The 22,428-nt window shown below is 48.1% G+C and overlaps 1 long non-coding RNA gene across 1 annotated transcript in view; it reads right to left on the reverse strand.

Annotated features, from left to right (window-relative positions):
- Positions 1–22,428, reverse strand: part of LOC138260745 (uncharacterized) — a 201,175-nt gene that overhangs the window by 147,120 nt on the left and 31,627 nt on the right. Inside the window, exon 2 of the long non-coding RNA XR_011198956.1 lies at positions 7,135–7,282. This is a non-coding gene — a long non-coding RNA (uncharacterized lncRNA). The remainder of the gene's footprint in view (positions 1–7,134; positions 7,283–22,428) is intronic.

A 22,428-nucleotide genomic window follows, 5' to 3' on the forward strand; every position in this document is an offset into this window, starting at 1 on the left:
CTGGCTGCTCCAGGTTTTGGGTCCCTTGCCTCTGTATACAAGAGGTTATCTTCCCAGTATACTCTATGGCTGTCACTGACATCCCCATTTTGCTGTTTGACAGCTTGCTGTCTGAGACCCTCTAATGTGGGACAGGTTTGCTGTGCCACACTCAGCTCTTCCTTGGCAGGCCTCCCTCCACCCAAAAGCTCAGCAGTGTCTGCTGCCAGCTCCTCTGGTGTAGGTTCTGCACAAGGAGGAAATTCCTCTTCCTCAGAAGGGGAATAATCTGTAGAGGGAGGGATAGTGGGTAGGGATTTACCCTTGCTACCCCTAGCTTTAGGGAGCACTTGGTCCATTGTTCCAGGATCCAAGTTACCCTGTCCTTTTTGCTTTTTGGCTTGAGCCCTGGTTAAAGCAAAAATATGCCCAGGAATGCCCAGCATTGCTGCATGAGCCTCCAACTCCACTTCTGCCCAAGCTGATGTCTCTAAATAATTTCCTAGTAGACAGTCTACAGGTAAATCTGAGGCAACCACAACTTTCTTTGGATTAGTAACCCCCCCATTTGAGATTCACAATAGCCATGGGGTGGCTAAGAGTGTTGTCATGAGCGTCTGTCACTTGGTACTGCTGACCAAGTAGGTGTTGTTCAGGGTGGACCAGTTTTTCTATCACCATAGTTACACTGGCTCCTGTGTCCCTGTAGGCCTGAACCTCAACACCATTTATTATGGGAAGTTGCTTGTACTTATCCATATTAATGGGACAAGCAACCAAGGTGGCCAAATCAATGGCACCTTCAGAGAGTAAAATAGCCTCTATGGTCTTTTATGTTGATTATTGGAAGAGGATTTGGACCCACCACCCCCAGAGGATTTTGTGGGCCTGATGAAGACTCAGAATGTTTACTTTTGTCCCCACCCTTGTCAGAAGACTTACCATCCTTCTTCTTGCCATCCTTGTCACCCCCTGTATGAACTTTTCTGTTCACCCTTGTTCTGACCCACTTGTCTGCCTTCTTTCCCAATTCTTGGGGAGAGGGCAGATCCGAGTCCACTAGGTATTGGTACAACAAGTCAGACACACAGTTGTTCAGAATATGCGCTCTCAGAATAAAATTATACAGGCTTTCATAGTCAGATGCCTTACTGCCATGTAACCACCCCTCCAAGGCCTTCACCGAACAGTCTACAAAATCTGTCCAGTCTTGAGGAGACTCTTTTCTGGTGTCTCTGAACTTAATCCTGTATTGTTCAGTGGTTAAGCCAAATCCATCCAAGAGTGCATCTTTCAATACTGTGTAGTTGTTGGCTTCACTTTCTCTAACAGTAAGGAGCCTATCCCTACCCTTTCCAGTGAAAGATAGCCACAAAATAGCAGCCCACTGCCTTTGAGGGACCAACTATACCATACAGGCTCTCTCAAGTGCAGCAAACCACTGGGAGATGTATTCCCCCTCCTTGTAAGGGGGGACTATCCTGTGCAGATTCCTGGAATCTTGCTATCTAACAGGATTGCTATCAGGAATACTGCTGCTGCCACCATGGGGTACTAACCCCAACCTATGTCTTTCCTTCTCAATGTCTAGGGATTCCCTATCTAAGGCCAGCTGTTGCTGTTTAAGCTTCAGTCTGGTCTCTTCAACCCTCAACTTTTCGAGTTCCCTTTCTAACAAGTTATCCTCAGGGTGGGTGGGTTGGGAATGCTTTGACACAGATGACAAATTGGAAACTTCAGAGGGGGACCTGTCCCTAGCTGTCTGGACCCTGGTAACCTGGCCTCTAGGGAAAAAGGATGCTCTACTGTTATGGGAACCTTTCTCGCTACCTGCATCACTAGGTGCCCTGCTAGGGGGCAGACCCTTGTCAGAACCCTCCCCAGCTTCTTCAGGGGGATCCTCTGAATCAGACTGGGAAGCTTCTCCCTTTTCTAATCCCTCATTTGATGGGCCAGACTGGTTCTGGTCATCTACAATAAGCATATTAAAGAGAAACTCTTTTGTAGGGTTCTTTCCTATACATAAACCTCTATCCAGGCAGAGACCCCTTAAACTCTTATAGTTCAAACTCTCATAGGTTGCATTAACTGTCTTGAGAGTGGAATCTACAACAGACATGATAGAAAAGGTTTAAGGATAGTGAGAAGAGAGAAAAGGTTTTAGAACTTTTGAAAGCACAAAGAAAAAATATTTTTCCAACTTTTAGAAAACTTTTAGAAGGTTTAAGAGACTTTTCAGAACTTTGTAAAACGTTTTAGAATAGAAAAGCAAACTTTTTGGGTTAAGAGTACATACACTGAACTATTTGGTATATGATTCTCTTATGAAAAGTACAAAATGACAAAGTGGTAAAGCAGTTGCAAGTACTTATCCCACCGCTGCACCACCAATGTAGGAGGCTGGTCTGGCTTGTAGTGGGCACCATAGGTACTTACACCTTGTGCCAGGTCCAGTTATCCCTTATTAGTAGAATAGAGGTGTTTCTAGCAGCTTAGGCTGATAGAAGGTAGCTATGGCAAAGCAGCTTAGGTTGAACTAGCAGACATGCAAAGCTCCTACTATACCACTTAGATCACACAGCACAATATCATAAGAAAACACAATACTCAGAGTTACTAAAAATAAAGGTACTTTATTTTTATGACAATATGCCACAAGTATTTCAGTGAGTACCCTCAGTAAGAAGGTAAGTAATATACACAAGATATATGTACACAAACCAGAAACAGGTAAGTAAGAGTCAGAAAAGTAATGCAAACAGTGTTGAATTACAATAGGTTGCACTAGGCAGACATAGGTCTAGGGGCAACACAAACCATATACTCCAAAAGTGGAATGCGAATCATGAATGGACCCCAGACATATAGGAGCTTGCAGAGCGTCACTGGTACTGTAAGAAAACAGTCAGGGTGTCCAAGATACCCCACCCCAAGACCCTGAAAAGTAGGAGTAAAGTACACCTACTACCCCAAAAGAGCACAATAGTCGTGATAGGGGAATTCTGCAAGAACAACAAACACCAGCAGTGCACTGAAAACTGATTCCTGGACCTGAGGACCTGCAAAGCAAGGGGACTAAGTCCATTAGTCGCGACAGTGTCCGGGGGGGCAGGAGCCCAGGAAACCCCGGATGAAGGTGCAAGGAAGCTGCCTCCGGATGGAAGAAGCTTGGATTTCTGCAAGAACGAAGAGGACTAGGAACTTCTCCTTTGGAAGCAAGATGTCCCACGTTGAGATGAAGGTTGCAGAAGTATTCCCACGCAGAAATACTGCAAACAAGCCTTGCTAGCTGCAAGGGTCGCGGTAGAGGTTTTTGGGTGCTGCTGAGGACCAGGAAGGACCAGGATGTCGCCCCTTGGAGGAGGAGACATAGGGGGTACTCAGCAACTCAGAGAGCCTTCACAGAAGCAGGCAGCACCCGCAGAAGTACCTGAACAGGCACTTGGAAGATTTGTGAACCGGAGTCCATGCAGAGTTACAAAAGAGGGTCCCACGACATCGGAGGCCAACTCAGCAGGTTGAGCACTACAGGACGGAGTGCTGGGGACCCAGGCTAGGCTGTGCACGAAGGAAATCCTGGAAGAGTGCACAGAAGCCGGAGCAGCTACAAATCATGCAGTACACAGGTTTGCAGTCTAGCGTGGGGAGGTAAGGACTTACCCCCACCAAACTTGGACTGAAGGATCACTGGACTGTGGGAGTCACTTGAATAGAGTTCTTGTGTTCCAGGGACCACGCGCGTCAGGATGAGAGGGGACCCAGAGGACCGGTGATGCAGTCTTTTGGTGCCTGCATTAGCAGGGGGAAGATTCCATCGACCCACAGGAGATTTCTTCTTGGCTTCTGGTGCAGGGTGAAGGCAGGCGACCCCCAGAGCATGCACCACCAGGAAACAGTCGAGAAAGCCGGCAGGATGAGGCGCTACAATGTTGCTGGTAGTCGTCTTGCTACTTTGTCGCGGTTTTGCAGGCGTCCTGGAGTAGTCAGCGTTCGATCCTTGGTAGAAGACGAAGGGGGAGATGCAGAGGAACTCTGGTGAGCTCTTGCATTCGTTATCTGAAAAATTCCCCAAAACAGAGACCCTAAATAGCCAGAAAAGGAGGTTTGGCTACCAAGGAAGGAGGATTGGCTACCAAGAAAGGTAAGAGCCTATCAGAGGGGGTCTCTGACGTCACCTACTGGCATTGGCCACTCAGAGCAGTCCAGTGTGCCCCCAACACCTCTGTTTCCAAGATGGCAGAGGTCTGGGACACACTGGAGGAGCCCTGGGCACCTCCTCTGGGAGGTACTGGTCAGGGGAGTAGTCACTCCCCTTTCCTTTGTCCAGTTTCACGCCAGAGCAGGGATGGGGGATCCCTGAACCGGTGTAGACTGGCTTATGCAGAGATGGGCACCATCTGTGCCCATCAAAGCATTTCCAGAGGCTGGGGGAGGCTACTCCTCCCCAGCCCTTCACACCTATTTCCAAAGGGAGGGGGTGTAACACCCTCTCTCAGAGGAAATCCTTTGTTCTGCCTGTCTGAGGGGTTGGCAGCAGCTGCAGTGGAAACCCCGGAAAGGCAGTTTGGCAGTACCCGGGTTCTGTGCTAGAGACTCCGAGGCTCATGGAATTGTCACCCCAATACCAGAATGGTATTGGGGTGAGAATTCCATGATCTTAGACTTGTTACATGGCCATGTTTGAAGTTACCATTGTGACGCTATACATAGGTAGTGACCTATGTATAGTGCACACGTGTAATGGCACTCACAAAGTCCGGGAATTTGCCCTGAACGATATGGGGGCACCTTGGCTAGTGCCAGGGTGCCCACACACTAAGTAACTTGCCACCCAACCTTCACCAGGTGAAGGTTAGACATATAGGCGACTTATAAGTCACTTATGTGCAGTGAAAATGGCTGTGAAATAACGTGGACGTTATTTCACGCAGGCTGCAGTGGCAGGCCTGTGTAAGAATTGTCTGAGCTCCCTATGGGTGGCAAAAGAAATGCTACAGCCGATAGGGATCTCCTGGAACCCCAATACCCTGGGTACCTAAGTACCATATACAAGGGAATTATATGGGTGTACCAGTATGCCAATGAGAATTGGTAAATTTAGTCACTGGCCTACAGTGACAAATGTAGAAAGCAGAGAGAGCATAAACACTGAGGTTCTGGTTAGCAGAGCCTCAGTGATACAGTTAGGCACCACACAGGGAACACATACAGGGCACATACTATGAGCACTGGGGTCCTGCCTTGCAGGATCCCAGTGACACAAGGGCTAAAACAACATACATACAGTGAAATATGGGGTAACATGCCAGGCAAGATGGTACTTTCCTACACACAGGGACCTAGGTTTTACAATCACAGATGTTCAATGGGAATGCTGTTGTTCCATTGTGCGTTCCATATCTTTAAATGGAAGACAGACTGATCCACTTTAGATATGTTAACTGGGTATACTACACTCCTGATTGATTGTTTAGATATGGTTTACTTGACACAGCTGACTGCCCAAGTGTGCGGAGGGAAACACTGACTTTTTCCACATGCGTGGGCATGTCCTGGTATACACCGATTCTGGTCGATAGTGCTCCAAGAGCTGGAACGCATTGTTGGAGTCAAACTGATGGACACACCGTTGTTGGCCCTGTTTGATTGTGACAAAGACATGGCGAAAGAGGCCAGGCGCCTGGTGGCCATAGGGCTCTTATTGGTAAATCAAAGAGCAGCAATTAAATGAAATTGTGGACCACTGCCCACCTTGAGAGAATGGCATGCAGATATGGCATACTGTAATACCCAGACTGACACATATAACGAGGTGACACCTCCCTCCAAAGAACCACCATAAAAATTACTGGGGCCCATATCATAACTATCTCGTTGGTAAAGAAACTGGGGAAGTAAAAGGTGGGTCACCAAAGTGTACCAGGGCAGATTTGGTCGCAGAGGCGGATAGCTCTCATGGCACTGCATGATTCACTGAACAGTGTTGTGACAACAACAATACCCTTGCACATGTTATTGTGCATTACAAATGCTGTGTGACTTTCTGGTGGGGAGGTATGATGATTGAATTGCATTCCCCTTACGTGGAACGTTTACTTACCTGTTTATCACTCTGCCGTGGCTATCTTTGGTAAGGTTGCACTTCAATAATGCACTTGTTGTGAGTATTGTATGTTTCTTTGTTGGTTTAATAAAGTCTATAAAAAATCCCCCAGAGGAGATTAAATCTGCATCAAATGAATCTGTGCCGGATGTAAGTCAAGAGGCCTTATTAGCTGTTAATAAATTCACTATTCTACTGACTGTATTGGAAAATAATTGGAATGCCCAGAGTTCCTATTGCTTGATTGTGCAAATCACATTTTTAACCTGTAAAATAAAATAACTTATTCTGTAACAGTGACGAAAATAGTTTTATCACAACAATACAAAAGGTTTGTCTTCACTTACATGATTTTATAACTACACTTGAACTATATTTTGTCGTACTATAGCATCCAATTTTAACAAATAATGTCGAACTAAACCAAGGAACTGCATTTTGGATTACTTACTTTACGTGGCTCTTACATCTGTGTATTTACCTTAAAAGGTATTTGTGATAGAGGAGTAACTATTACATTAGAGAACACTTTGCGAGAGGCTAAAGCTCTAAAATTACTTCACCTTAACTCATTAACCATTCAAAATTGCTTTCATTAAGAGACACCATGGACTCCGTGATTGCAAGGAACATGTGCTGAACTCTTTCCTTTATGTTCACATTTACCACTGATATAGTTGTTTGGTTATATACATCATATACATCAAATGTACTTGAAGACCTCTGTAACCAAATGTATCATCTATTATCACACTGTCGTCCACCTACTGTAGCATAGTAATATATCAAACCTAGTTTCAGCAGAAAAGCTCTTTACCTATGTCTGAACGAAGGTCTGCTGTGTATACAATTTAAAGAAATATCACCAAAACACACTGCAGCTTCGGACCCTGGTTTGTAAATATCTTTTTTAGGCTGTAAATGCTATGGTCCACTTTAACTTGTATCCATGCGTCCTTGTAAAGAATTTGGATCAAGTGGATTACAAAGAAAGGTATGCCCAGCCCTTGTTTTTTCCAAGCCAAGCTCCTGTCCACACAACAGAAACCTACCTTATAGTCAACGAAGTAGGTGGCATAGGCAGTCTTCATAACGTGAACGTAGCGATGACCAAAAATGGAGAAATCTAGGACGATATCAGTAGTGTCACTCTTTGGACAAAACCACCAGATCACAAGGGAGGAAGTTAGTCTACATGACCTATGGGAGGAAAGAGGTTTATTATATGGTATGGTTGTGCGACCTCACCATGTGGTAATGACACATTTCCGTATCATGTCCAGTTAGGTTCTTTTGTAATACCTTGGCGCAGTCCTGGTAGCTCTATCTATCCCAGAGCAGTCACACTTTATCAAAGAGACAGGTGTAAAGCATTAGGAAGTACAAAAATAGATAAATAAGAAGAAAATCCAACACAATAAAAATCTGACATTAATTTTTAAAAACATATTGTGTTTTTATCTTTAAATAGACACCTCAGTACAGGGGGGTTCAGGAGTTATTAATTTTTAAACAAACAAAAAGTCACAGCTTTTCACTGAACATAATAAATCATTGTAATATACTGCGACTCGCAGTTTAGATTTAGCCACAACATGTAACTTAAGAACAGCTAGGAAGGAACTCTTGTGGTGGCCAACTCCAGCAAGGAGCCAGTCACATGGACCAATAAATCCCACAGAACAGTTACCTTGCAAAGAAGCAGCCTTAATTCCAGTTCCAAGCTCTATGGTGAAATGCCACAGGAATTAATGGAGGTGTTCTGATGCAAGGGATACAGAATGCGGAAGATGCTCAAGGGTGATGAGTATGCTGAGCAAGTGTTGAGGGGTCTTTCTGTGGCCAGCCCTTGGTCCTCAAACACAGAGCAGCGACTTTGGCTTCAGAGGTCAACGTTCAACAAAGTGCAGGTGAAGTCCAACTCAAAACCATCTGCCACTGGTCTATTGGTCTCCGGTTACAGTAAAACTAGTGGTTCGCTTTACCTTGCACTAAATTACAAGCTGGATGAACAAAGTGTACTCCAGCAGCTCTCCTGGGTCCTGCAGACATGAATGCAACATCCAGCAGTGATGAGGCTTCGTGACACTGATCTTTCTTAGGGGCAGAGGTCCCAGTTTCATTAGCCCTGTGGCTGTAACAGAGAGTCAGCAAACTGACTCTTGGAGTCATTTTCTCTGTCTGGGGTGCTGGGATTACTTTTTCCTCAAGTGGAACAACACAGGCACAGTTCTTTCTTTGCTAGCCCAAGGTGCAGCAGGTGCAGTTCAATCTTTGGTGCAGCCTCTCTTTGCTAGATCCAGGGAATAGCAGGCCAGTCCTTCTTCAGTCCTCGCTCCAGTACAAATGTGATCTGACCTCTGGGTGCCAGGGATGCCACTGTTATGCCGAGTTCTTGCCTTCAAGAGATGTATCGACTACTAGCCAATGGGCTACCAGGTCCCTGCCCCCTAGGGACAACTTTCTACAAAGTGTGGCATCTAGCCATCCCAGAATGCACTATTCTGCCCACTCCTAACATGACAGAAATCTTCTCCTCATGGGTGGAGCTCCCTAGCCCATCACAGAGGTGATGCTAACTGAGGGCTAGATGCCCATGGAAAAACCATTTTAGCCATGGCTTCTCCCTCTCTACCCGAGATGCTTGCCCGACTAAAACAAAGGAGCAACCTTTCTTGTGTGTGACTATTATGTGTCCTCCTAAAGGCAGCTTCCCCTTTGATGCTTCCCTTTTGGGCTCACACCCTGCTTAGCCATCCTGCGAGGCGGCAGTCACCCCTTTTCCCTTGCCAGGCCCTGTATGTTCCTTCAAGAGAGTTGTTCCCTCTACCAGGTAGAGTAGAAGGCCATCTCAAGGACAACAACTTGTGTGCAACTGTAAATGATCACTTGAAACTTTGGGCAACAAAGAGGCAACTATCTGAAGTTGTCATTTGTGCAAAAGGTACATTAAATTCGACTTGGGTATCATATCAGGTTTAATGAAATGATTTGCTTGATAGCTTGAAGTATCATAAAAGTGTTCTCACTCAGAAGCTAGCTCTGCTGAGTTGTCAGCTGTAACGCCGTATTCACCAAAAGGACTACTAGCCTGTCCCTAGTAAAAACAACAATGCACGATTTTTACTGTCCGGACATGTAAAGTTCCAAATCACATGTCCATTTTTTACTATCACGCACCCTGCCTTTAGGGTTCACTAGGCCCGACTTAGGATGACTTTTAATTATGAAAAGGAAGGTTTGGGCTCACAGGAGTTAACAGTTTAATAACTGCACTGCCAACCGGCAATGGAGGGCTGAAAGTCATGCTCTACTTTGTAACACTGTGGTGCACAATAAGTGCTGCAGTACAGGAGGGTCTCTTTAACGTACAGACCCTGGGTGCCCCTGGTACTATTCGCTAGAGACTTATAAGTAAGTTAACCTTTGCCAACTGTGTGGGAGCCAAATAGATATATACCTTTTTAAGGGTCAGAGCACTGGCTCTGAGGCCTATTTGGCACGGTCAGTGTGCTTAGAAAGTCTAAAAACCGGCAGCATGATTCCAAACACTTGGGAGTGATAATGAAAAAAGAGGCATTTCCTTTTAATCCATATAATTCATACTTGCTGTGGAATTTTCTCCCCAAGTATCAGGGCACCAGATCTACGTAGAGTATTTATGAAGGTCAACATTTGATCCTATCTCCATCTCTGTAGGTTTCACAAATATTGGGCCACTGTTTGTTCATATGTTCTCTGTTTGAAACCCACACTGAATTCCTATAATCCTCCTTTAACCTGTGAATCCTCAATCATTTATTAAGGGAAAAATTACTGTTTAAGCAGCATTCTTGGGTTTTTATTCAAGATGGTCTTCTGATTTTCTGAATTTTAAGTGAGGGTGCTTTTCAGTTAAAGGATTCATGCCCACCCTTTGATGTGGATATATTTTATTGAGATAATAGACGGAAGCAAAGAGCAGCAGTATCCCTGCCCCAGACTAGGCAAAACGTGTCACTCATAATTGACTGGGGCACTCAGTTTAAGTAGCTGCTTTGTCTCCTGATTATTCCTCCATGACTCAAATTTCAAACATGTACATCTTCCCATTGTACAATCTGTATGCAGTGCACCCTAATAATTTTGCCTACTTTATCAGTACTGTTGGTGTAGTTGAAAAATGGTGTTTATTGTGATTACTTAAGGGAGGCGATCTCTATCCGTAGTTTGAATCCTAGGCATTGCTGGATAAGTGCACTTGGGAGAAATGCATAATCTAGCACTTCTTGAATGAAGCAAGAAATAACGGTCGTAAGAATCATTACGTTGATGGTAAATCTCCCATGTAAGACACACAGGTTGAGTAAGAACAGTGACCCTAAAAAATGATCATTCAGTTTTGTTGCAAACTGAGCCCACTGGGACTCGGCAGAAACCTTCCAAACAATATCTCATCATTATTGGGATTAGACTATTTTCAATTAAAATCTCCTATGACAAAAAGGTCATCTTGGTGGTAGTTGGGACTTAAGACTATCAATAAATTGAGCTAACAAGACTTTCCAATTCCTGTGGCTGGGATTAATGGATTTACTGGCTATTACAAGAGTTGAAATTGCTGAAGGCGAACTGCAGTCCATCTAACTTGACCATTAAAACATTTGATTTACTTTACAAAAAACAGTTCCCTTTAGGCTCAATGCTATATTCAGCTCAAAACCTACAGCAGCACAACCCTGAACATGGGAACAAATACAGCTCAAGTCTTCGAGCAACACAACCGCTCAGGATTTCCAGCAAGACAGACTTGCTTATGTGGACAAAGATTCTAGACAAAGTAGTTTGGTGACATCTGAAACTAAGTAACTCTTCAGCCCATGTTTTTGGGCACATAGAATATGAAAGCTCCACATAAAATCATAAATGTTTGGTTTCACTAACATCCTAAGAAGCCAGGTCACATCACAAGAGAGTATTTGTAATGAAATGTTATACTGCACCAATGACCGATGTGGACCTAGCCAAACCTCCATTAGGTAGCTATATTACAACACAGAGTGAGTGTTGAGGCAATCCAGAACCAATCTTCTCCTCCCGCTCACACTCAAGGAGTCTTCACTAAATCATTGAGTGCAGTGAGCAGCTTTCCATGAATTTCTAATTGGTTTATAGTCTGGGTTCTGATCATTCAGCGTATTGAAAAATTAAGGACCCTCCTGCCCAGACTTATTAGCTTATCATATATAAAGAATTGCGGCTGCGGAGGTGGTGGATGCATGGGAAATGCTGGGCATTGCTGGAGATGATGGCATGGGTGGGGCCCTGAGTCCGAATGGCTCGGGGAGGAGTGAGAGCTAGCACTAACCTGACAACTGTCAGTCTGTGTTGTGGGTGGGACCTCCCCCTCAGTCTGCCCCTTCTTGCTCCTCCCCCCTCAGTTTGCCCCCCTCCTCCCGACATGGGCAATTGCACACCGCACACAAGATTTCTGGAAATCTGGGCAAGTTACTCGGATAACTAGTTATACTGTTTGTTTCTTTCTATTTCGTTATTGGCTTACACACATTGGGAGGACAGGCATGCATTCCTGCAACGTTATTTGGGGTGATTACCAGCTCCCTATCTAGCAAATATGCAACTGAGAACCTGAGAAAACGTAATACTTTGCCAATGTGTATGCCAAGGAGTGAATACGATATTGGATATTCTGTGACTGTGGTTCAGTGAAGTACGTAATGGATACCTACTGGCTGTAAAACAATGTGATGTGGGGCGTGGCTTCGGGCGTCAAGATGGCGGTCGCACTCTGAGAGTGCTCTGGACCCCTCCGTCATCCGCCTTTAACCACCGCGGTCCAAGGGAGCGGAAAAACGCTGTACATGGCGCCCCGGTGTCCCGGGGGCCCGTGGAGAAGTCTGTTGGGGCGAATTGATGAAAAGCCGGCAGCTCGCCCTCATACGGCGATCCGGCTGCTCCCGTGAAGAGGAGCTCAAGATGGCGGCCGCTACGAGATGCACCCGGCAGACCTGAGGTGGGCTTGGGGTCCCCGACGAAGTCGACTGCCGCGGGTTGAGGGGCGGCGAGAAGCCCGGTGAGAGCTGAGGCGCGCCCTGAAGGTGGATCCCTGCCGCTGGGGCGCCGGCGGGCCCCCCCCTCCGATCGTGGAGGAGAGCGCGGGGTGAACGGCGCCGTGCCGGCGCGCGAGGCGCGAGTGCGGCCCGGAGGACCGGGAGCCCTCCCTGACCGCCTGGGCGGCTTGCGGTGCCGCGCTGGGGCAGTGGCGGACGCCCTGGCCCCCGAGATCCCCCTACTAGAGGGAATTTTAATTTGGAGGCGTACTGGGGTCCAGAACCCGGCCGAAAATCTGAGTGGTGCCCCGGGGGGGCAAGGAGGTGAATCGGAGACCGGGAGGGGGTGAAAGGAGAAGACGTGCGGTGACGCCCCTGCCCCCCCCATCCCTGCAGCAACAAGAGGGGGCTCGGGGGCCTGGGGACTTGGTCTCGGCCTCCCTCGGACCCGAGCCCGGGTGGAGCGCGAGCTGGACTGCGGCAAAATCTGGACTGCGCGCCAGGCGGTGGAAGACAACACCTCGAGGCAAGTGGATATCCTGGGTTCCGGGTCGTGCTTGGTTGACTTTAGACCCTGGTCGGAACGACCCGAGAGATTGAGAGCGCGACCGGGACGGCACAAGGCCTACAATGGAGATGCAGAGCCCTTAAGGTGGAGAGGCCTGGGTCTGGGTCTCGGACGGGGTCCCCCCCAACTGGTGGAGAGAGCGAGAAAGGGAGCTGAAAAGAAGGGGCCAACGGTGTAATTGCCGGCCTCCTCGCGTGATCAGACACAGCGTACCCCCCCACAGCCCATGGTACTTAACAACGGACTAAATTCTCAGGCTTGAAACCGCGTTAAGGAAGGTGTGGCCCACCTGACGCCCGCCTCAAGCGCCACGATGGGGAAGGATAAAACGAACAAACAACCTCCGCCCTCCCAACAAAAAATTGACCAGTTCACGACTGCGACGGGCCAACGAGGAGGGGGAGAAGTGGCTGGCGGGGGTTCAACCCCGGACGGGGTGAGTGCCATTCTCCAAGCTATTCAATCATCGCAGATAGCCGTGGAAACGAAAATTGGTGAGGTGCGAGTGGACATGGGCCTCATCAGACAGGACCTTAGAAATGCTGTAACCCGAATTACGGAAGTGGAAACCCGAGTCTCCCAAACCGAGACCGATTTGTCTGACCTCAAAGCCAAAGTAGCCCAGCTGCAGTCCCGAACCGGCGAGCTTCATCGTCGTGCAGAAGATGCGGAAAACCGGGCCAGGCGCAACAACCTACGCTTCATAGGTTTTCCAGAGGGCATAGAGGATGACAAGGCTGCCGAATTCCTGGAGACGTGGATCAAATCTTGGATGCCTGACCAATCCCTCTCGCCCTTCTTTGCAATTGAAAGAGCCCACAGGGCGCTCGCACCTCGCCCACCTCCGGGCGGTCCGAAGCGCCCGATGATCGCACGATTCCTTAACTTTAAGGACAGAGATAATATCCTCAGGGAAGCGAGGCGGCAAGATGGTACGCAGTGGGAGAACCACAAAATCCTAATTTTCCCGGACTACACCAGAGAAGTCCAGACCCGCCGTAGGTCGTACGAACATGTTAAGCAAAAACTAAGGGCAATGCAGCTCTCGTACATGCTCCTTTTCCCCGCTCGCCTCAAAGTCCTCATGGCTGGGAAAGCTTACTTTTTTGATTCCCCTGAGGAAGCTTGGGACTGGCTGACGGAGGAGGGCATTGGAGCCCGAAAGGGTCCCTCCGGGACCACTGGAAGAACATAACATGTCGGGCCCTCACCATCGGAGGGGCCCCGGAGGAGCAGGCGGCGCACCAGATCCCGAAGAGGCAGACAGAAAGACACGATCGCTCCTGCAGAGGACGAAGCAGCCCGGGACTCTGGTCCTCATGCTAACTCTACCACTGAGACTCTTCCGGTGTCCCGAACACCATCCCAACCCGCCGAGGATGGGCGACGGGGTCAGTCTCCGGTACTCGGCTGACGGGGGATGTGGGACCCCTGCGCGAGGCATGGGGGGATTCGGGCTTCACCTGATCCTCTCGGGCGACCCCTGGCGAGATTAACATTGATGGCTCCGGAGACTTCCTAGAGTATGGTGTTGAACGCTTGTTTTGTGACTACTAATTGCAATTGATCCGAAAGAAAGGAGGGGTCCACCACTCCACCCCAATGACAGTTTTACTGGCTGTCTGGTTTTGGTTGGGTATATGGGCGACAGATGCTTCCGGGGGGGGAGTATGGGGAGGGGGGGAGTTTAGAGGGGAGGGGAAGTTTAATTTAGGTTCAAGAGGCGACAAGTTAGTTAGCCTGGTTTGTAGATTTAAAATTTCACGGTCATGTCCGAAACGGTCATCCCTGGGCCTGCTCCCGCACATCCAAACATGCCCAACAGTGTCACACCTCACGCTTGGCCCTCAGTAACCCAGGTCCTCTCCTGGAATGTAAACGGCCTGTTAGACAAGATCAAAAGATCAGCAGTATTTAACACCCTCCGCAGGTACTCCCCCTCAGTAGTTCTACTACAAGAGACCCATCTTCTTGGGTCCAGATGCCCTATGCTTGCGAGAGGAGGATACGATAGGGTATACCATGCGGGGTTTTCCAGAGGCTCTAGAGGAGTGGCCATTCTGCTCCACCGATCTCTGCCCATGGTAATCACTTCCACGCAATCTGACTCACAAGGTAGATTCATGGTGGTCAAGGGGACTCTTCACGGACAACCGCTAAACTTGGTATGCCCATATGCGCCCCCGGCAAATCTCGACTCCTTCCTACTTTCGCTCCACCGAGTAACCTCAGGATTACCCCAAGGAACTACCTTACTGGGAGGCGACTTTAACGCGGTCCTTGACCCAAGGCTGGACATTTCTGGAGAAGCTACTATACATAGATCCAAGCGGGCCTCAGCCCTAAGTAGTTGGGCGGAGAGCCTCGGCTTGTGTGAGGTGTGGCGCACCTGGTATCCCAGAGAACGCCAATACACACATACCTCGGCAGCCCACCAGACGCAATCCAGAATAGACCTGGTGTTCATGCCTGCCGTAGATTTCTTAAAAGTAGCAGGGGCTGAGATCCTTCCACGGGGGGTTTCCGATCATGCGCCAATACGGATCCGGCTGGGTAGAGCAGACCCTACCAGACGGCCTATGTGGCGCTTGAACGCGTGGCACTTACAAGATACAGAGTACACTCAAGAGATCAGGTTGCACCTCGATCAATATTTCGAATTAAATGAAGGCTCGGTTCGGTCCCCAGGAATGCTATGGGCTGCTTGCAAGGCCACTAAGAGGACATGCTAGAAGCCTTCTTCGGTCCCGTGAACGAGATCATGATTCCCAAATCACCGAGCTAGAGAACAAGGCCCGGAGTCTCGAATGCCAACATATAAACTTGGCATCGGCCACGATCATGAGGAAACTGACCAGGGTAAGAGAAGATATTAAACATTTAATGCTAGATTCGGCCAAGCACATGTGGAGAGCCTCAGCAGGCCGAATTTATGGATGGGGGGATAAAAACGGGAAACTACTGCATTGGCTGGCCACCCGCCCCATGGCTAACAGAATTATACCGGAGATCTTAGATGACTCGGGCACCCTTGTCAAAACAGCACATAGCTTCGCCTCCTACTACGCCCGTCTATACGCCAGGCATCCACGCCCTGCTGTTGAGAGAGAGTCCCCCCTACTAAATGAGATTACCCTTCCCGGGGTAACCCCAGAGGCGAGAGACAGACTGGACGAGGCCATCGGTCTTGTGGAAGTCTGCAGCGCAATATCGGGACTGGCATCAGGCAAAACACCAGGCCCCGACGGCTTTCCAGCGGAATTTTATAGTAAATGTAGCGATATTTTGGGTCCCCACCTGCTCAACATGTACGAAGAAGCGGAGAATCAGGGCCGCTTCCCAACAGAGATTGACCAAGCCACTATTGTGGTGATCCCCAAAACTCAACCCCCATCACGACAATGTTCAGCGTACCGGCCTATCTCGCTCCTAAATGTGGAAGTCAAGATGCTCTCTTCGATCCTTGCTTCCAGACTGAGGGAGGTAATGCCCACGCTGGTGCACCCTGACCAGTGTGGTTTTATGCCCACTCGTAGCACAAGGCACTGCATCAGACGACTACATCTTGCTTTGGCGCACCGCAAAGTGCTATCGCATACGCAGTTGGCACTGCTTTTACTCGACTTCGAAAAAGCCTTTGATACGGTAGATTGGTCCTTCCTCAATCAGGTCTTATATAAAAACGGGCTCGGACCCAAATTCCGAGGACTGGTGAAACTCCTATACTCTAATCCGACGGCTCGAATCAGGGTGAATGGAGTAGTCTCCGACCCAATCCCCATTGGCCGTGGGACCCGACAGGGATGCCCGTTATCTCCCCTGCTCTTCGCACTAGTGATAGAGCCACTGGCGATACTAATGAGAAACGACCCACTGATCGAGGGCTGGCACTGGCCCTCTGGGTCGGAAGACAGAGTGGCTTTGTACGCAGATGATGTGCTCCTGTATATCTCCAACCCATCCAAAAGCGGCCCACGCGTCCTAGAGATCCTTAGACTTTTCGCGGAAGCTTCAGGGCTGACCCTGAACCCAGCCAAATCTTTACTGATCCCCCTTCATCGCTCGCACGACTGTATAGATTGGCAACGGAATATCCCGATACGGAGAAACAGCTTTAAATACCTCGGGATACATATCTCACTTCTCCCCGAGCTAGCGTGGGAACTCAATGTCACACCGCTTTCAAGGAAAATCAAAACCGACCTTCTGCGCTGGAGGGCCCTCCCCCTGAATCTACTTGGCAGAATAGCGCTGTACAAGATGATGATTCTCCCCAGGATCTTATACCTCCTGCAGAATTTTCCACACCCCTTCCCCGTGAGATGGTTCAGGGAGATGGACTCTTTAGCACGCCAATTCATATGGAGTGGCTCACGTACAAGACTGTCGCTAAAAACCTGTCAGAGGGATGTTTATGAGGGTGGACTGGGCATGTCGAATATTCAATACTATTATCTAGCGATGCACATACTTGTAATTAATGACTGGATGGGAGGTGGATGGACAGACCCCGCATACCAACTAGAATTGCAGGCAATGGGCTATCCACAGATCCTTGGCATACTCTACGGGAACCCGATACCCCGGGATATTCCAGATGTGACCAAAGTGGTACTTCTGGGATGGCGTACAGCCCAGAAAGTGACGGGGTGGTGGGGACGCCTAACCCAACAAACCCCGATATGGCAGGGGAAGCAGCTGATACACGTAGCAGGTCTGGAGGGCTTCCTGAAATGGGACACCATAGGGATCTCCACGCTGGGAGACATTTGGAGTGGGACACATATACGATCTTTTCAAGACCTCCAGAAACAATATTCCTTAAACAAAACACAATTCCACCGATATCTCCAACTACGTCATGCCCTACTAGTCCACCTACAGACAGGAGACACCATACCCGAACACAGCCCCATGGAAGCCAAGGCACTGATGGGAGTCCTGGGAAGGGGAGGGGTTTCTCAGATTTACCGCACCTTAATCACCGCCACTGGGGGACCCCTGAGAGAGCTTCGCCAAAGGTGGGAGAGTAGGGTGGGACCCATGGAGGAAGCGGACTGGACAGAAGCACTAATGGCCCCACGCTCCCTAACAATGGCCACACGCTTCCGTTTAATACAATCCTATTTCCTTCATGCCGCATACCTCACACCCACCATGTTACATAAAGCAGGCCTCCGCCCCACAGCGGAATGCCCCCGCTGCAGGTATCATACAGCGGATTTCTACCACATGGTATGGACATGTCCGATTATAATGGCCTATTGGGAAAAGGTGGTGCATGAGACATCTGGGGTCCTACAGATGGAGGTAAAGAGGTTGCCATTGCCCCTCCTTCTCGGGGTGATGGGAGATACAGAGCTACGAAGAGCAGATCGGTCCTTCTTAGGGGTGGCATGTCTGGTGGCCAAAAGGGACATAATGGCAGACTGGAAGGCCAGGGTGGCTCCGGCACTGGCTAAGTGGAGACGGGGAGTGGATTGGTGTGCGCAGCGAGAGAAACTTGTATACGAGGCCAGAGGTTGCTTACACAAACATAAGAAGATATGGGGGAAATGGGAGGATGTAGCGGGCCTTTAAGAGGGGATGGTGAGCAACATTAGTGATGAAAATGGCAGGGACTGAGGACTTGACCATTACTGTTTTGATGCCCGTTGGCATCATGTTGTATTGTATCCATAATTGTTCTACGTAAAATTTAATAAAATCTCTTTATCAAAAAAAAAAAACAATGTGATGTAGAACCCTGAGTATTAAGTTCTGGGAAAATGAACGAACAAATATGTACTAAAAAAATTTTTTTAAAAAGGATTGCAGGTAGGGTTATCAGAGAACATTTATTCCTATTTTGCAGAAACATGTGTGTTTGTTAGCCAAACAAAGAGGTTGCTTCAATAAATACCAGAAAAAATAGACTCCTTGGAAAGAACACCATAATGGTAGCACACCTAATACAGACATTATGAATAGAAGGCCCGAGCCTTACTGTATTGTAGCAAATATGATACTACAATGTGTGTTTTCATGTGATTATCCTGTATGCTGCACACATGAGGTAAATGTTAATGTAACAATAAATCAAAAAGAGTTATAAAAGTCATGATTCACAAAATATTAGCTTTCTGAGTAGTATTGGGATTGTGCCATAATCTAGCAAGCCAGTTAACTGGGCTGTAATGGAGTGCTGTCCTCACACTTCTAGAACGTCTGTTTTTTGTTGTTTAGGCACAGGAATCTTTCACTCATTCAACACTGGATGTGGCCTGGGCAATTGGCAATGTTGGCCAAATACTCTAGTTTTTATTCTGGGTGGATATAGAATTGAGTGTTGCATGTGTACATTTTAAAATGGATTTTATACTAGATGATCAGTTGTGCTGAAGGATGCATGTAACAATTAATACTGGGCGAGCGTAGAACCTTGGGAAACCCAGCTTTGAAGAGCCGCAAGGAAGGTTCTGAGGATCCCAGCTGTGCCTGTAGAAATTGGTCACATTAGAATGGAGTAATCTAGTTAAAAGCATTTCCTTAAATCCCCCAAACACATTTTTCTCTGTTCACCAGGGTATTACAGTTGACAGTGCCATGTGCTTCAGAGAGGTAAAGGAGTATTAAAGGAACTTGATGATCATTATTGAAAGTTATAAGGATTATGTTGCTGTTTGTTGGGATGGAAAGACTCCTCCATCACTTTGGAGAGTGTACCCTCCTATGTTACGTTATGTTATGTTATGTAGATTTGAAGGCATGCTATCACCCATAGGGTATCCTGTTGCTAAGCAAGTGTGAGTCTAGCCATACCTAGTGCCTAGTGAGACTGTTCAAAAAGCCAAGTCTTCAGCATTGTGCAGAATTCAAGAAGCAAGTAGGAGGCTCTTGTGTCTAGAAGCAGGTTGTTCCGTGCTTCAAAAGTGATGTAAAAGAAGGCTTGACGGCAGAATCTGTTTTTCCTTATGTGTAGTGTAGGGAACTGGGTTTTGTTGCAGTATCTACCCCCCACCTTTTGTCTGGTATTTGATGCAGCTGTGACTGAAGTGCACTGGCTCCCTGCCAACGAAGTCCCTGGTGCCAGTGTTCTTTCTCCCTAAACTGTACGATTGCTTCCCCAACTGGCAAGTCCTTCAGCACCATCTGTAAGTCCTTAGTAAATGATATCCCTGGTACCTAGGGGCCTGGGGTGCTAAAGAGAGTCCCTAAGGGCTGTAGCACAAACTGTGCCACCCTAAGGGACCCCTCACCGAGCACATGACAGGCTGCCATTGCAGGCAGCGTTTCTTGGTACAGACAAAAGTGAAAACATGAAATGGCACACAGCCTGTGTGCCATGTCCCCTAACACTGCCATGCAATATATGTAAGACACCTCCATAGCAGTCCTTACAGCCCTAAGGCAGGGTGCATTATAATACACGTGATGCATGTCTGCAAGAGTAGATATATCCCTGCTATGTCTTTGTCAATTCTTGGACATAGCAAGGGGCTAGGGAAGCCATTTTAAAGGCATGTTCTGGACACTGGTCAATACGAGTTCCCCAGCTCCATGATGGCTTCACTAAAGATATGAATGTTTGGTATCAAACATCTCATATTGGCGTACCCACACTAAAGCCAGTGTTGGATTTACCAAAACATGCACCCAGAGGGCACCTTAGAGGTGCCCCCTGAAACCCTACCACCCTCTGGTGGCTCACTGACTGGTTTCTGCCAGTCTGCCACCAAGACACCATTCTGGCCCCCTGGGGTGAGAACCTTCTTCTCTCAGGAGGCCTGTATGGGTAGAGGGTGTAACACCCCCTCCCGCACAATGACCTGCTGATTAGCCTTCCTAAGGCAGTAAGCCTCAAAGGACTGCTGCCTTTGAAATGCAAATGTGGCTCCCCTCACATGAGTGGAAGCCACCCCCCACTGTCCAAAGCCCATTTGGCACCTGAACAGGTGGGGAAAATAGCTAGTCAGGTAGGTGTGCCACCTCCAGGATAGTACCACCCCTAAGGTGGGCTACTGCAAGGTGGACAAGGTTTTTCAAAGGCAGTAATCTTTGAGATGGCTTTTGAGGCAAGTCTGGGACCGGGTTATGCCAACTTCTCACAGGAAGTGGTCATATAGGGGGTGTACTGACCCCAAGGAACAGTAGCCCATTGGCCACTACCCTACACGCCCCTAATGCCCCTAAATTCAGTAGTTAGGTGAGCCCCTGGCATCAGATAAGCAGATCCTGCTGACCTGAAGAAGAAGGACACCCCAGAGAAACAAATGCAAGAACTGAAGACCAGTGACAGATTTCGCTCCAACCCTGCCTGCCTGCCTGCCAACTTCGACAATTGTCCCAAAGCTGCCTAGTCCTTCAGCTGCTGAAACTTCCAAAAGCCTAGGTAGACTGCCAGCTTTCACCCCAGAATCAGGGAACTCCCATGGAGTAGCAGAGCTGCTCCCCTGAATCATTGCAGGTAGCCAAGAACCTCTAAAGAGGACTCCGGACCGCCAACACAACTGCCGGACCACCACACCCAAGCCTCCTAGCCCGTATTGAAGTAAGCCAACAGTGCCAAACAGGTCCCTAGCCTCTCCAGCAACAAGGTCAATCATGGGCTTCCCAATTGCAACCTCCACTCCGACTCCTGCAGTCTCTTTGTACAGACCCCCTCAACTGTGACCGCCTCTGGTGGCGGCAACACCTACGGTCCACTGCACCTAAGCACCTAGACATCCCAGACTGAGAAAAAAGAGGGCCACTGGTGCCTCTTCATCCCCCAATCTCATGAGATTTGAGCCCACTTGTTAGTTCACCAGGACTCGTTCCCCCAGTCCTCGCTTGCAGCCTGTTTCTGTGGGCCCCCCTACACTGAGACCACCACAGGGTACAGACACCCGAAGGTCCGAGAGCTCTCTGCACCCGTCTGCCTCGGACCGAGGAGATGAGAACCACTGGTGTCCCTCTGTCCCCGCAGTATCGCAAGACCTGAGCCCACTCAGTGGCTCACCCAAACCAGACACCTAGTTCTAACCTGCAGCCTCTTTTCGCAGTGACCGATCTCCATTGGAAGACATTGGGCACCCAATGATGTTTGGCACCCTGCACACAGCCAGTCCCAATGTGCTCAGGGGGCACTGCTGGTGCTAACTTGAACCTTGCCAACTACTCACCTTCACTACTGGAGATTGGTTTTGTAAGTCGCTGTACTCTACCTATTTGCAGAACTTGTTTTTCCTCCCATAGGATAACATAGCAGAACTCAGGAATTGCACTGTGTCCACTTTTCAAAGTGAAAATAATTCCTATTTAAAAACATACTTATCTGAATGATTTTTCTCTGATGCCTAATCATATATAAAGATACTTGTTATTTTCAAAAATTGGTGTGGATCTCCTTCTTGAGTCGTGGGTCTCTTTGATTGACTATTGTGTGCATTTGTAGATGTCTTGCACTCCTCTATGTTAAGCCTAAGGCAGTCAACCACCCTTCCCCTAAATAGAGCACTTTGGGATTGCATAGCAAGCCCTGTCCGCTCACTGGGAACCCCTGGACCTTTTACACGGTATTGACATACCACATAGAAGGCTAGCTCCTACATTGGTGATGCAGGGGTTGGGATACCAGACTTGATATCTACTATACCACTTGGTTGAAAAGTGATTCCGCAGAGGAATCCAACATTGTCTCTAGGTAGTAAAAGCTTTTTTTCAAAATTTTTACTTTTTCCAAATTGTTTTTAAAAAGCAGTAGAGCC

The sequence above is a fragment of the Pleurodeles waltl genome, chromosome 10 (genome assembly GCF_031143425.1).
Source record: "Pleurodeles waltl isolate 20211129_DDA chromosome 10, aPleWal1.hap1.20221129, whole genome shotgun sequence".
Classification (NCBI taxonomy): Eukaryota; Metazoa; Chordata; class Amphibia; order Caudata; family Salamandridae; genus Pleurodeles; species Pleurodeles waltl.